Source organism: Equus asinus, chromosome 8 (assembly GCF_041296235.1).
Source record: "Equus asinus isolate D_3611 breed Donkey chromosome 8, EquAss-T2T_v2, whole genome shotgun sequence".
Lineage (NCBI taxonomy): Eukaryota > Metazoa > Chordata > Mammalia > Perissodactyla > Equidae > Equus > Equus asinus.
In genome coordinates this window covers 97,979,808-97,994,360 of record NC_091797.1, presented here as the reverse complement: position 1 = coordinate 97,994,360, position 14,553 = coordinate 97,979,808, and the positions used below count along the sequence as shown (strand labels likewise).

General features: G+C 42.8%; 1 protein-coding gene across 6 annotated transcripts in view; it reads right to left on the bottom strand.

Annotated features, from left to right (window-relative positions):
- The window catches only part of LOC106826200 (cationic amino acid transporter 4-like), a 30,718-nt gene that overhangs the window by 11,225 nt on the left and 4,940 nt on the right, over positions 1 to 14,553 (bottom strand). Inside the window, exon 1 of one of the 6 annotated variants that reach the window (XM_044775417.2) lies at positions 4,236 to 4,374. The exons of 1 other annotated variant lie outside the window; for it this stretch is intronic. The gene's annotated coding sequence lies outside the window, so the exon portion shown is untranslated. Of the gene's footprint in view, positions 1 to 3,929; positions 4,208 to 4,235; positions 4,375 to 14,553 lie in introns of those variants that run through there. 4 more of the 6 variants (XM_070516512.1, XM_070516516.1, XM_070516515.1 and 1 more) reach the window with 4 other exon arrangements.

Genomic DNA, 14,553 nt, shown 5'->3' with positions numbered 1-14,553 from the left:
TAGAAATGCTGCAGGCAGAGGAGGAGAGAGAACTAAGAATAAAAAGAAATGAAGAAACTCTCCGAGAATTATCCAACTCGATTAGGAAATGCAACATAAAGATTATAGGTATCCCAGAGGGAGAAGAGAAGGAGAAGGGGGCAGAAAGCCTGTTCAAAGAAATAATGGCTGGGAACTTTCCAAACCTGGGGAGAGAGATGGGACTCCATGTGACAGAAGCCAATAGATCTCCAAACTTTATCAACATAAAAGACCAACCCCAAGGCATATAGTAGTGAAGCTTGCAAAAGTCAATGACAAAGAGAAAATACTAAGGGCAGCAAGGCAGAAGAAAACAACCTACAAAGGAGCCCCATAAGGCTGTCAGCAGATTTCTCAGCAAATACCTTACAGGCTAGAAGAGAGTGGAATGATATATTCAAAACTCTGAAGGACAGAACCTTGCAGCCAAGAATACTCCATCCAGCAAAAATATCCTTCAAATATGATGGAGAAATAAAAAAAACTTTCCCAGATAAACAAAAGTTAAGGAAGTTTATTGCCACCAGACCTCCCCTACAAGAAATGCTCAGGAAGACTCTCATACCTGAAAAATCAAAAAAAGGAATGGGGTTACAAAACCCAGAGCAAAGGAGATAAGTAGAAAGGCAAAGTGATAAAGTTGCAGCTCTCCATCAGAATAGGTTAGCAAAGCCTAAGTACAACATTAAAGATAAAAGGAAGGGAAACACCAAGAATAAATATAATCTTGTCATTTTAACCACAAACTCACAACAGAAGAAAGAAGAGGAAAAAAAAGTGACAATAACAACCTAGAAGGGGAAGAGAAAAGGGATGGAACGTCTTAATCTAAGGAAATAAAAGGCTATCAGAAAATGGACTAACTCATCTATGAGATGTTTTATACAAACCACTTGGTAACCACTAAACAAATAACAAGAATAAAGACACAAATTACAAACAAGAAGAAAGCCAATATAGCAATCTACCTACCTGAATCAGTAGTCCAAAAATCACGGGACAAGAAACAAAGGAAATGCAAGAGAACTGGAAAACAAGTGATAAAATGGCAGTGTTAGGCTGCCACATTTCAATAATCACTCTAAATGTAAATGGATTGAACTCTCCAATCAAAAGACACAGAGTGGCAGGATGGATTAAAGAACAAGACCCAACAAAATGCTGCCTCCAAAAACACACCTCAGCCCCAAAGACAAACACAGACTCAGAGTGAAGGGATGGAAGACAATACTCCAAGCTAATAATGAACATAAGAAAGCAGGTGTTGCCATACTTATATCAGAAAAAATAGATTTCAAAGCAAAACAGATAAAGAAAGACAAAGAGGGGCAGTATATAATGATAAAAGGGACACTCCACCAAGATGACATAACACTTATAAATATATACGCACCCAACACAGGAGCACCAAAATTTGTAAAGCAACTATTAACGAAACTAAAATGAGACATCAACAACAATACAATAATAGTAGGGGACCTCAACACCCCATTAATACCGATGGATAGATCATCCAGACAGAAACTCAACAAGGAAATTATAGAATAAAATGAAAAGTTAGACCAGATGGACTTAATAGATATATATAGAACTCTCCATCCAAAAACAGCAGGTTACACATTCTTCTCAAGTGCGCATGGAACATTCTCAAGGATAGACCATATCTTGGGAAAGAAAGCAAGCATCAATAAATTCAAGAGGGGTGAAATAATATCAAGCATCTTTTCTGATCATAATGTGATGAAACTAGAAATCAACTACAAAAATAAAGCTGGGAAAGGGGCAAAAATGTGGAGACTAAACAACACGCTACTGAACAATGGATTATTGAAGAAATTAAAGAAGAAATCAAATATTATCTGGAGACAAATGAAAATGAAAACACACCATGCCAACTCATTTGGGACACAGCAAAAGCAGTCCTAAGAGGAAAATTCATTGCAATACAGGCTCACCTCAATAAACAAGAAAAATCTCAGATAAGCAATCTCAAACGACACCTAACAGAATTAGAAAAAGAAGAACAAACAAAGCCCAAAGTCAGTAGAAGGAGGGAAATAATAAAAATTGGAGCAGAAATAAATGATATTGAAACAAAAAAGACAGTAGAAAGGATCAATGAAACAAAGAGTTGGTTCTTCGAAAAAATTAACACAATTGACAAACCCTTAGCCAGACTCACTAAGAAAAAAAGAGAGAAGACTCAAATAAATAAAATTAGACATGAGAGAGGAGAAATCACAACAGATACCACAGAAATACAAAGGATCATAAGAGAATACTATGAAAAACTATATGCCAACAAATTGGACAACCTAGAAGGAATGGATAAATTCTTAGACACTTACAACCTCCCTAAACTGAAGCAGGAAGAAATAGAGAATCTGAATAGACCAATTGCAAGTAAAGAAATTGAAACAGTAATCAAAAACCTCCCCCAAAATAAAAGTCCAGGACCAGACGGCTTCTCTGGAGAATTCTACCAAACATTCAAAGAAGATTTAATACCTATCCTTCTCAAACTATTCCAGAAAATTGAGGAAGATGGAGCACTCCCTAACACATTCTATGAAGCCAACATCACCCTGATCCCAAAACCTGACAAGGACAACACAAAGAAGGAAAACTACAGGCCAATACCACTGATGAACATAGATGCAAAAATCCTCAACAAAATTTTGGCAAACCGAATACAACAATACATTAAAAAGATTATACACCATGATCAAGTGGGATTTATACCATGGACGCAGGGATGGTTCAATATCTGCAAGTCAATCAACATGATACACTACATTAACAAAATGAGAAAGAAAAACCACATGATCACCTCAATAGATGCAGAGAAAGCATTTGACAAGATCCAACATCCATTTATGATAAAAACTCTCAATAAAATGGGTATAAAAGGGAAGTACCTCAACATAATAAAGGCCATATATGACAAACCCACAGCCAACATCATACTCAATGGGCAAAAATTGAAAGCCATCCCTCTGAGAACAGGCACAAGACAAGGGTGCCCACTCTCACCACTCTTATTCAACATAGTACTGGAGGTGTTGGCCAGAGCAATTCGGCAGGAAAAAGAAATAAAAGGAATCCAAATAGGCAATGAAGAAGTGAAACTCTCGCTGTTTGCAGACGACATGATCTTATATATAGAAAATCCCAAAGAATCCATAGGAAAACTATTAGAATTAATCAACAGCTACAGCAAATTTGCAGGGTATAAAATCAACATACATAAATCAGTAGCATTTCTATACTCTAACAACGGACTAACAGAAAAAGAACTCAAGAACTCAATCCCATTCACAATCTCAACAAAAAGAATAGAATACCTTGGGGTAAATTTAACCAAGGAAGTGAAAGACCTATACAACAAAAACTACAAGACTTGCCTGAAAGAAATGGATGATGACATAAAGAGATGGAAAGACCTTCCATGCACATGGATTGGAAGAATAAACATAGTTAAAATGTCCATTCTACCTAAAGCAATCTACAGATTCAACGCTATCCCAATCAGAATCCCAATGACATTCTTTACAGAAATTGAACAAAGAATCCTAAAATTCATCTGGGGCAACAAAACCCCCAATTGCCAAAGCAATCCTGAGAAAGAAGAACAAAGCTGTAGGTATCACAATCCCTGACTTCAAAGCATACTACAAAGCTACAGTAATCAAAACAGCATGGTCCTGGTACAAAAACAGGTGCACAGATCAATGGAACAGAATTGAAAGCCCAGAAATAAAACTACATATCTATGGACAGCTTGTCTTCAACAAAGGAGCTGAGGGCATACAATGGAGGAAAGAAAGTCTCTTCAACAAATGGTGCTGGGAAAACTGGAAAGCTACATGTAAAAGAATGAAAATTAACCATTCTTTTTCACCACTCACCAAAATAAACTCAAAATGGATCAAAGATGCCAGACGCCATCCTGCAACCACTGCAGCCCAGTGACACAGTCTGGGCACATAAAGCACGGGAGTTACAAAGCAACCCCAGCAGGAACGGCCGAGGGCCCTCCTTGCTCAAACTGCTGTCACTACCACTGTAATAGACAAGAAAGACCCTCTTCTGACTAACACTCCTTCAACATCCGCAGGGCCCTGCTGAGGAAAGAGGGTTAAAGGGTCAGATGTCTCAGTGTGGAAGTTATATAGGAGGATGTGGGGACCTGTATGTGCCTGGTCTAGACGTACCTTGGCTCACCTTTGCCCCAGGGCTTGTTCCGTCCTTCAGCATAACCTGAGTCTCGTCCCCTGCAAAGAATACTGTAGAGATCTATAAATATTAACTGTACTTACCCAGAAAATGAAAAGAACAGCTCTTTCCCAAGACTGAATAAGGGAAGTAACCTTTAGAAATTGCTGATGACCCAAATAAATTAGGGAAGTAAAATGATATCACGGGGAAAAACCAAGCTACTTCAGGAGAGAAAATAGATGTACCCCACACGCTTATTTAATCCTCAAAATATATATAAACGTACACTTGACAATAAAGACTTCAGACTTGCTTTCACCAACTTGGTGTGCAGTCTCATTCCCTTTGCCAATGCCATTCATCCCTCAGGAACCTGGACTCTGCTGGAGCTGGACTCCGGCGCAAAGATCTAAAGATTAGACCTGAAACAATAAGTCTCCTAGAAGAGAATATAGGTGGTACACTCTTTGACATCAGTATCAAAAGGATCTTTTCGGACACCATAACTCCTCAGACGAGGGAAACAATAGAAATAATAAACAAATGGGACTTCATCAGACTAAAGAGCTACTTCAAGGCAAGGGAAAACAGGATTGAAACAGAAAAATAACACACTAGTTGGGAAAAAATATTTACAAATTACTTATCTGACAAAGGGTTAATCTCCATAATATATAAAGAATTCACACACCTCAACAACAAAAAATCAAATCCGATCAAAAAATGGGCTGGGGACATGAACAGACATTTCTCCAAAGAAGATATACGGATGGCCAGTAGACACGTGAAAAGATGCTCATTGTCACTAATCATCAGGGAAATGCAAATCAAAACTACACTAAGATATCACCTTACACCCATTAGAATGACAAAAATATCCAAAACAAAAAGTGACAAATGTTGGAGAGGTTGTGGAGAAAAAGGAACCCTCATGCACTGTTGGTGGGAATGCAAACTGGTGCAGCCACTATGGAAAACAGTATGGAGATTTCTCAAAAAATTAAAACTAGAAATACCTTATGACCCAGCCATCCCACTACTGGGTATCTATCCAAAGGACTTGAAGTCAGCAATTCCAAAAGTCCCATGCACCCCTATGCTCATTGCAGCATTATTTACAATAGTCAAGACATGGAAGCAACCTAAGTGCCCATTAACAGATGATTGGATAAAGATATGGAATATAGAATGGAATACTACTCAGCCATAAAACAGGATAAAATCATCCCATTCACAACAACATGGATGGACCTTGAGGGAATTATGTTAAGTGAAATAAGCCAGATAGAGAAAGACGAACTCTGTATGACTCCACTCATATGAGGAATTTAAACATGTGGACAAAGAGAACAGATTAGTGGCTACCAGGGGAAAGGGGGGTGGGGGAGTGAGCACAAAGGGTGAAGGGTTGCACTTACAACACGACTGACAGACACTAATGTACAACTGAAATTTCACAAGATTGTAACCGATCATTAACTCAATAAAAAATTTTAAAAAAAGGCTCATTGCATCGAGTTGCTATTGGAATAAATATACAAATGGAGATCATCCTCATCAATGGTCCGATGATGGATGCTTTGAATTGGAAAAAAGTCTATATTTGAAAACTATTTGAGAGCGCTCTCCTCACAAGCAGTTGACATTGATATTTATGGGAAGATCAAATTGAAAAGAAAACCCACCAAAATATAACGGCTAGCCTTAGGGAATCCCTTAATAAAATGAGAGAACAGAAGTCACACTTAAAACAAAGATTAAAAAGCAAATTTAAGGGAAATTCCCCTTCTCCTCCCTCCTGTGCTCCCCTGTACCCCCAGCTCCCTGTCCCTGACCCCCTAGAAGATCTGGGAGGGGTCTCTGGGTCCCTGGTTTCAACTCCCCTTCTCAAGACTTAGCTCCTCAGTCAGTTCCCTCAGATCCTAAAACCCCAACTCCTCCAGACAGCATCCAGCTGCCCATCTTCACTGCCCTCTCTTTAGGAGACTCACAGGGGCCCTCAGGCCTCACCCCCAAGCTAGGGGCACACAGGTCACTGGTGTAAATGCTGAAGCCAGGAAGTGAATTCAGTGGAAGCAGCCAGGAAAGGCAGGAAGGCTGATTTGCTGCCCCTTCCAAGTCCTCCTGCTTTCCAGGGCTCTGTCATCAGGCTCTGCCAGCGTCAGGCAGTCCACGCAGGGTCCCCTGTGGATGTGCCCTGGACCTCCGCTGCAGACAGTTCATGTCCCCTGGACACAGCCCATCTATTACATTATCAACCTCTCCTGCCTCCATGGTCAGAAGATCCCACTAAATTTAGAGAGGACTCAGAAAGGTCAGTGGCTGTTCATAACCCCACCCACGGAGATCGTGGCTAGGTGCTAAGGGGGTTCTTCCAGCCCAGGATTACACTGTAGTTATCACACAGGCCAGGGGGCCCACTGGAGGAAACCCCCTCACAGGGGAAATAGAGGGCCAGACCCTCTCCCAGGCCCTCCTGCAAATGACCAGGAAGTGGCTCTGTTCGAGGATGACACTCAAGGGTGAATAGGAGCCATTTTAGAGCTGTTTCCTCCTAAAGTTAATTGGGCAAAAATGGAATCATGCACTCAGAATGAGGAACATCCAAAGGCCTTTGTGGAACATTTCATACAAACTTTTCAAAGCCGCAGTGCATTGAACCCGGAAGCCCCAAACACAGGAATTGCCCAATTTCTGCTTTAGTAGGAAATTTTCTTCCTGATATAAAAAAACAAACTCAATAGTGTGGTTGGTGGGTCAGGGCAGCCATTATGCATAATAATGGAGGCTGCTACACAGTTCTTTGAAAATAGTCAGCAGGAAAGCAGAAGAAAAAAAAGAATTAACAGCAACTCTTCTAGCTTTACAACTTGAATCTTTAGAGAAGGAGAAATGTAACTGTGAGAGGAAACTGAAGCCACTCAGAGGGCTCCCTATTCACCTCCAGACACTTGCAGGTCTTGCAGGAAACCAGGGCATTGGAGAGAGATTGTCCTGCTCCTTTTTTTTTTTTTTTTTTTGAGGAAGATTAGCCCTGAGCTAATTGCTGCTAATCCTCCTCTTTTTGCTTAGGAAGACTGGCCCTGAGCTAACATCTGTGCCCATCTTCCTCTACTTTATATACGGGACGCCTACCACAGCATGGCTTGACAAGCGGTGCCATGTCTGCACCCGGGATCTGAACCAGCGAACCCTGGGCCGCTGAGAAGCAGAACGTGCAAACTTAACTGCTGCACCACCCTGCCAGCCCCAGAGAATGAGTCTTTAAATGATGTCCCCATTAGTCTCTGTGCCACACATGCAAATGAAGTAGGATTGTTACCATGCACATTACTAAGACAAACAATGAACTGTGTATATCAGTAGTCCAATACGTGCTCTGCAGAGACACAGAGTGAGGAACTGAACCTATAAGAGACCCCCTTGTGCAACAGGGTGGACTAGTTCTTACTTCCTTCCCCTGTAACACTCCAATCTTGTGACAAACAAATGACAAACAATAGGATATATGGAGTATATGAGGAAGCCATTTTGGTTAAAACTAACTCAGTCTGGCCTTTTTTTCCTAATAGGGTCTGATGTGGCCTGTTGAGCATGGACTATAAATCTGCTTTAAGTATTTACTACGTCCCAAAGAAAAGAACAATGCCCTTAAAGATAAGGATGTAACTTGCCCATCAGCATTTCCTTAAGTATAAGCATCTCTCCCTACACCTAGGATTGATCGCTGACCTGCTGCGCTCACCGTGTGACCACCCACTTTGCAACCACAGACCTGCTGTGTTCACCGAATTGCTGTGCCAGCAAAGCAATCTCATGGCTATTGGAAAAGGCACGTTCCATTCACGTGTGCTGCACACTCTTTGACAGTATATAACCACTCTGTACACCCCCACTTCTTCGGAGTGTTCCCTTCCTTTGTGAAAGGGCTCTTCTGAGCTATATGGTCCTCAGGGCTGGCTCATAACAAACCCACTCCAATTTTCATATCTAGATTGGTTATGGATTATTTGCGTCGAGAATTGCCAGTGAAAAAAGAAGGCAAGTTTCACTCAGATGGGAACCAAGTCTATAGATTTGTTCTAGGCTTCAGACATAAAGTCTTGTAATTCCTGTCATCCTGACCTCAATTCCTGCTGGTACAGCCTGGGTAACAGGAGTTGACCTCTGCTCAGCATTCTTTTCAATTCCTTTGCACCCCGACTCACAAGTTCTTCTTGCATTTGTGCTTAAAGGGAGGGAATTAACATGGACTTGCCTTCCTCAGGGATATTATGAGTCCCCCTCATATTTTCCCCAATCCTACAGCCCACCTGGATTCTGTAACCTTCACTCAAGGTTCCACTCCTGTTCAGTATGTGGACGACCTTCTACTCTGTAATCAGAGTAAACAGGGAGCCCTTACAGACCCCTCAATCTCCTGAAGGCATGAGCTGCTTGAGGCCATAAAGCCTCCAGATCTGAACCTCAGTGGGTGCAGACGACTGGGACCTACTCGGGACAGGAGCCATGTCAAGGCATTCAACAGCTCATCCCAAATGCCTTGAGTCCATTTTTTCCACCCTTCTCCCCAAAATGAAGAAACAGCTACGTAACCATCTAGGGGCAGCTGGTCACTGCCCCAGTGGATTCCTGATTCTGCAGCCTTTGCTAACCCTCCGTGTGCTCTTCTCCCAGACATCACCCCACAGCCTATTTCCTGGCCTTCAGAGCCATGAAACTCCTGTGAAGCCTTAAAATCAGCTTTGTCCACAGCCCCGGCTCTTGGCTTACCAAATTTTGACAAACCTTTTCATCTATACTGCCATGAAAATAATGGAACTGCTGCCCGCATTCTAGGACAGTCTTTTGCCTCTCAGACACGTCCTATAGCATATTTTTATGCCAGCTAGACCCTGTGGCATCATGTATGCCTCATGCTTATGGGTGGTGGCCACAGCTGCTACGCAGATTGACAAAGCCAGTACTCTAACATTAGGCTCTCCCAGTCATCTCTATGTTCCCCAGGCTGTGTCTGCTCTTTTCCAAGTTCACAGGACACAACACCTCTCTACAGATCCACACACCACCTGTAAGTGTGCTCTTAACTAACCCTTCCATCATCTTACATTGTCGTGACACTTTGAGTCCAGCTTCGTTATTACCCCTCTCTGATGATGGAGAGCCCCACTCCATCCCACATGATTGCCCTGCAACATAGAAATGGTCTCAAAGCCATGAGAGGATCTCTCAGACACCCTTTTAGACAACCCAGACTTACATCTGTTTTGTGATGGCTCCTGTAACTGGAATTTCCAGGGAAACATAACTGGTTATGCCTTAGTTTCCCCACATGAAATGCTTGAAGCTTGTTGCTTGCCCACTGTAAAATCACCCAAGCTGCTGGATCATGGCTGTCACTAGAGCCTGCACATGAGCAAAAGGGAAAACTGCCACTCTGTACATGGACTCCACATATGCTTTTGGAGTCTGCCATGCTGTGGGCACAGTTTGGAAATCCCCCAGATTCTCAACTTCCGCAGGAACTGCCATTGCTAACGGTCACTTAATTCCTGCCTATTTCAAACAGTGATCACATGGGTTAGACAGTGGGCCCAAGGGACTTCCTGTAGCTCCTTTTCCTTTGAGTTTTTAGGTTGCACTTACCTCCCTCCAAATGGGACATATGTGCAGATAGGGGATAGTTAAGGAACCAAAAGACAATTGGTATTCCCTGGCATCCACAAAATTTCTGACCCAATTATTTCTCAGTGCACCACTTGCCAACCTTATCAAGATTCTAGGAGATGACATGGTGCCCCAGGAAGTCCTCCCAGGCCCGCACTGCCCTGTGCGGCACTCCAAATGGACTTTACAGACTTGCCCCAGCTGTAGGCCGTTCTCACCGTTTGGTTATGTGGGGGACTGGAATTGGCCACCCCAAATACATCTCTTTGGCAGGAGGATTATTTTGAGCTGGTTACTTTTAAAAACTGCAGACATGAAAGAAACTCTGAAAAGCAGGAGTTACCCTTTGTTAAGAGGCATTTACATTTGTAAAGGAAATCTCCATCTGTAAAGGTGTCTCCTTCTCTGTACCAGGAAGAAGGGAGGGTGACCTTATCTCTAGAAACTCTTAACAATGTAGAAAGAGAGGGCTTAAATCTGCATAATAACCTTACTCTTGTTTACTGTGCTTTTCTGGTAATCTCCCCTAACTGACTCCCCCACCCCCAACATCTGCCTTTGCCTTTAGCTGAGGAGGGTATTTAAGATGAGAACCTCTGCCATTTTGGCGAGTTGCTCAGTTTGCCTGAGTCTTTCCCACATATACACGTTACAAGGCTTTGTTCAATTTTCTCCTGTTATTCTGTCTCACGTGAATTTAATTCGTTGCCTGGCCAGAAGGACCCAGAGTGGGTAGAGGAAGTGTCTTCCTCCCCTACAGTTATCATCTGCATGGTTAGTGGATGTACCGAATGCTATCTGACTAGACGTGCAGAGGCCACAACAGTGGGACAGAAATTAACAACTGCAGTTGTTCCCTGTTCTGGCTTCCTCTACAGATTGAATCAGACCATGGAGCTCATTTACAGCAGAAGTAAACCACTTGCTTGAAGAAACTCTGGGGTACTCATTGAAATTTCATTCCCTGTATCATTCTCAGTCATCAGGGCAAGTGGAATGCAAAATTATAGATGTCAAAAGGACTTTAAGAAAAGTCTGGCAAGAAACCGGGCTTAAATGCAGAGAAGCTCTGCCCTTGGTTCTTATAAAGACCCAGAAAACTCCAAATAGGAGACATGGATTGATTCCTTTTGAAATAATTTTTGTATGCCCAATGACTACTGGCATCTCTAAACCTTCCATTCCTGGGTTAAATGATTATAAGAATTTCAGTAAACAATCTGATGCTATGACTAGCTATAGACAAAAATTCAGTAGTCTACTTGAAGCATATGATCAACAGGTAAAAGAGGTGTGGCCTCCACCTGCTGATAAGCCTTGCCATCCCTTTAGACCAGGAGATCGTGTGTCTATCCAGGACTTTAGAAGAAAAAAATGTGCTGTCACCTTACTGGGAAAAACATTTTGAAGTCCTACTGACCACCTACACTGCCTTCAAAATAAAGGAAAAATCTTCCTGGACCCTTGCAAGCCACGCCAAAATAGACCCAGAACATCACTCTCAAGACAACTGGGAGACAGTCCCCACAGGTGACCTTAAACTAAGGATTTCCAGGGCCAATTCCAGGATCCCAGAAGCAGCTGGCCTCATGGAGTAGACAGCTTTTCCCAAGATCATAGATCAAGAAACCTAGCTTTCAACTACATGTCCTCGTTGCTTTTATTTTTATTTATTTATTTGTGAGGAAGATTGGCCCTGAGCTAACACCTGCTGCCAATCCTCCTCTTTTTGCTTGAGGAAGATTGTTGTTGAGCTAACATATGTGCTAATATTCCTCTATTGTATGTGGGATGCCACCACAGCATGGCTTGACGAGCAGTGCTAGGTCTGTGCCTGGAATCCAAACCTGTGAACCCTGGGTAGCCAAAGCAGAGTGCATGAATTTAACCACTACACCACTAGGCCAGCCCCCGTTTTGCTTTTTAAACTCCCAATGCACACACACCTTTTCCTATTAACAAGTATATATATTCCTTTTAGTCATTTATTTAGAAAGCCGACTGGAGAGCGCTGGTCTCTATCTGTCCACTCCCCCTCTCTAAGTTTCCACTCTGGGCTCTTTCCCAATCTCTGTCTTGCTCTTACTAACTCTCTCTTTCTCACCAGGTTGAGCACAGACCAAACACCCGCCTATGCCAGTTTACCAAACCCTGGCCATGCTAACTAATCTGACTGTTGGCTATGTCAACAGCTAGAGAGCACAGAAGAACCTGAAGTGGTCTCTGTTCCTGCTGATGTGAACACCTGGTGGACTAAGCACAGAAGATGGATGAACGACAGGGCATGGTGTCCACGACAAGGAAGACGTCACTCTGCCTCTTCTCCTGGAGAGTCATGTGGGCCCCAGAAAGCCTATACAGGACTGTCCCTTGCCAAGATAAAGATAATTGGTGAAAAGTTCTCTCTTTGCATTTAAAGTAAACATGACAATGGACTCTTCCTTGGTGACATATCAGGACAGTATTACAATTGAATTCTGTGGTTTGAGTCCACAGGTGGCGTCTTCAAACTTCTCAAGGAAACTGTAAGTGACACTAACACTATTCCCTTTGGACAAATATTTGCCAAATCACCAAAGGGTCTGGATGGCTTATGAGCCTCCTTTGTATAACTTGGGGTATTGCAGCGGCCCGCATGGTTAAGGTGCCCAATACAACAAACAATATATGGGTGGATCCAAACTCTGGACTCACTTGGTCAGGTGACAGGACCAAGCTTTACAGCTGCCCAAATCAGGCTGCAGGCCTCCTGTACCAGCTATTCTGCATCTGTTCTGCTCCCCCAGATTGACAGGAGGGCATGGAAAATGGAGATGTTTATGTACCAACAGTACCAGTGGCAAAGGTCATGGAACACTCTGGACCCTGGAAACTACAGGCTCAGCTCTAACCTTGTCTGTAAAACACACTGGTCTTTTTATTTTATGTGACAACAAAGTATTGAAAGGGTTCCCAGCTAATTGGTCAGGACGATGTGGACTTGGATACCTGGCCCCTTCTGTCACCAGATACTCCACCCTAAATGCCAGCCACATTGGAAACTTGGGCTCTTTTGTTCATAAAATTGTGCCACATGAACGTGCCAGTTGAGAAATCATAGGCAACCTACTTGTCTATCACAACTCTTGAGTTATTTTCAGTAACAAAAATCTTATTCCCCAGCTTTGGAAATTATGAGTTAGAAAAGGCCATCTTCAATCTCTCCATGGTGATGGAGAAAATACTCCAGTCAGAGATTAACAGCCTAGCCTCTGTGGTCCCCCACAATTGACCTGCTCTGGACACACTGATGGCTCAGCAGTGAGGAGCTTGTGCAATCATTGGTGAAAAATGTTGCTTTTATCTGAACCAAATAGGGCAAGTAGTATCTAACTTCCATCTATAAAGAGAAGATTCACATTTTCCATCAGACAAATGAAGCTCACCCATTTCATTGGACTGACTCATTCCCAGGATCGGGAACTGGTTTAATGGCGTGGAGCAGATGGGCTCCCATCCCTTCCTATCTGCTTGTTCATCCTCATTCTAATCTATGTTCTTTTCTCCCTTTGCAGATTCCTGACCACTCAGCTACTAACTCATTTTCTCTCTTCACAGTCACCAGCTCAGCATTCAATATGTGAAACCAATACCAGCTCAACACAAGGTTGACATAAGGGAAGCCATATTGTACAAAAGAAACCATATTGTAACTCAGAATGACCTTTGATTAGCCCAGAAATGCTCTGTAGATTTTATGGCCCCTTCCAGCTGCTGTAAGTTGATAACTTTGTTTTTCTGAGTTCCTTAGGAATGTAACAACCCTGGAGCAGAGAGCCTATGCTGATAGCCGTCATCAATGGCAACTGAAAGATCAGGGTATGGGACATTGCTCCATTTTCTGACGCATATCCAGTAAAATAAAAGACTATGAGAAACCGAGACCAGATGCCTGCCCCACCCACAGATCAGATGAAGGCCCCACCAGAGACCCGCCCCCTGTATAACTGGCCTGTAGTCTTTGTTCTGTAAGACCGTTCTTTGGGACATGAGTTGGCCATCTTCCCTCTTGCTAGCAAACTGTAATAAAAAGTCCTCTCTCTCCTACCTCTTTGCCTCCTGACTATTGGCATGCCTTGCGGGGGGAAGAGGAACCCACCACCCCACCTTGGGTGGTAAGAAAACTTCCAGGGAAGTTTCAGAGAAGGGAACAGATGGGGCTCAGGGCAGGCTGATGAGGATTATTTTAGGCTGGTTACTTTTAAAAACTGCAGATGAGAAGGAGGCTCTGAGGAGTGGAATTTGCTTGCCCTTTGATGAGAGATATTTGCATTTGTGAAGGAAGTCTCCATCTGTGGGGGGTGTCTCCCTCTCTGCACCAGGAGGAAGGGGGGATGGCCTTATCTCTGGAAACTCTTAATGGAGAAGGCAAGGACTTAAGTTGTTTACTGTCTGGTAACCTCATGTGACTGACCGCCCCCCCCTCAACATCTTCCTTTGTCTTTAGCTGAAGATAATATTTAAGGTGGTAGTTTTTGCCATTTACTTAATCCAGTGTGATTCTTATCTAAAAGTTCAGGACCACCCAATAACCAGACCCCACCTGTGCTGATACCATTTTACCAACTTTTTTTACCTATTCTTTCCTTTGTCTTGTAAAGAGATAAC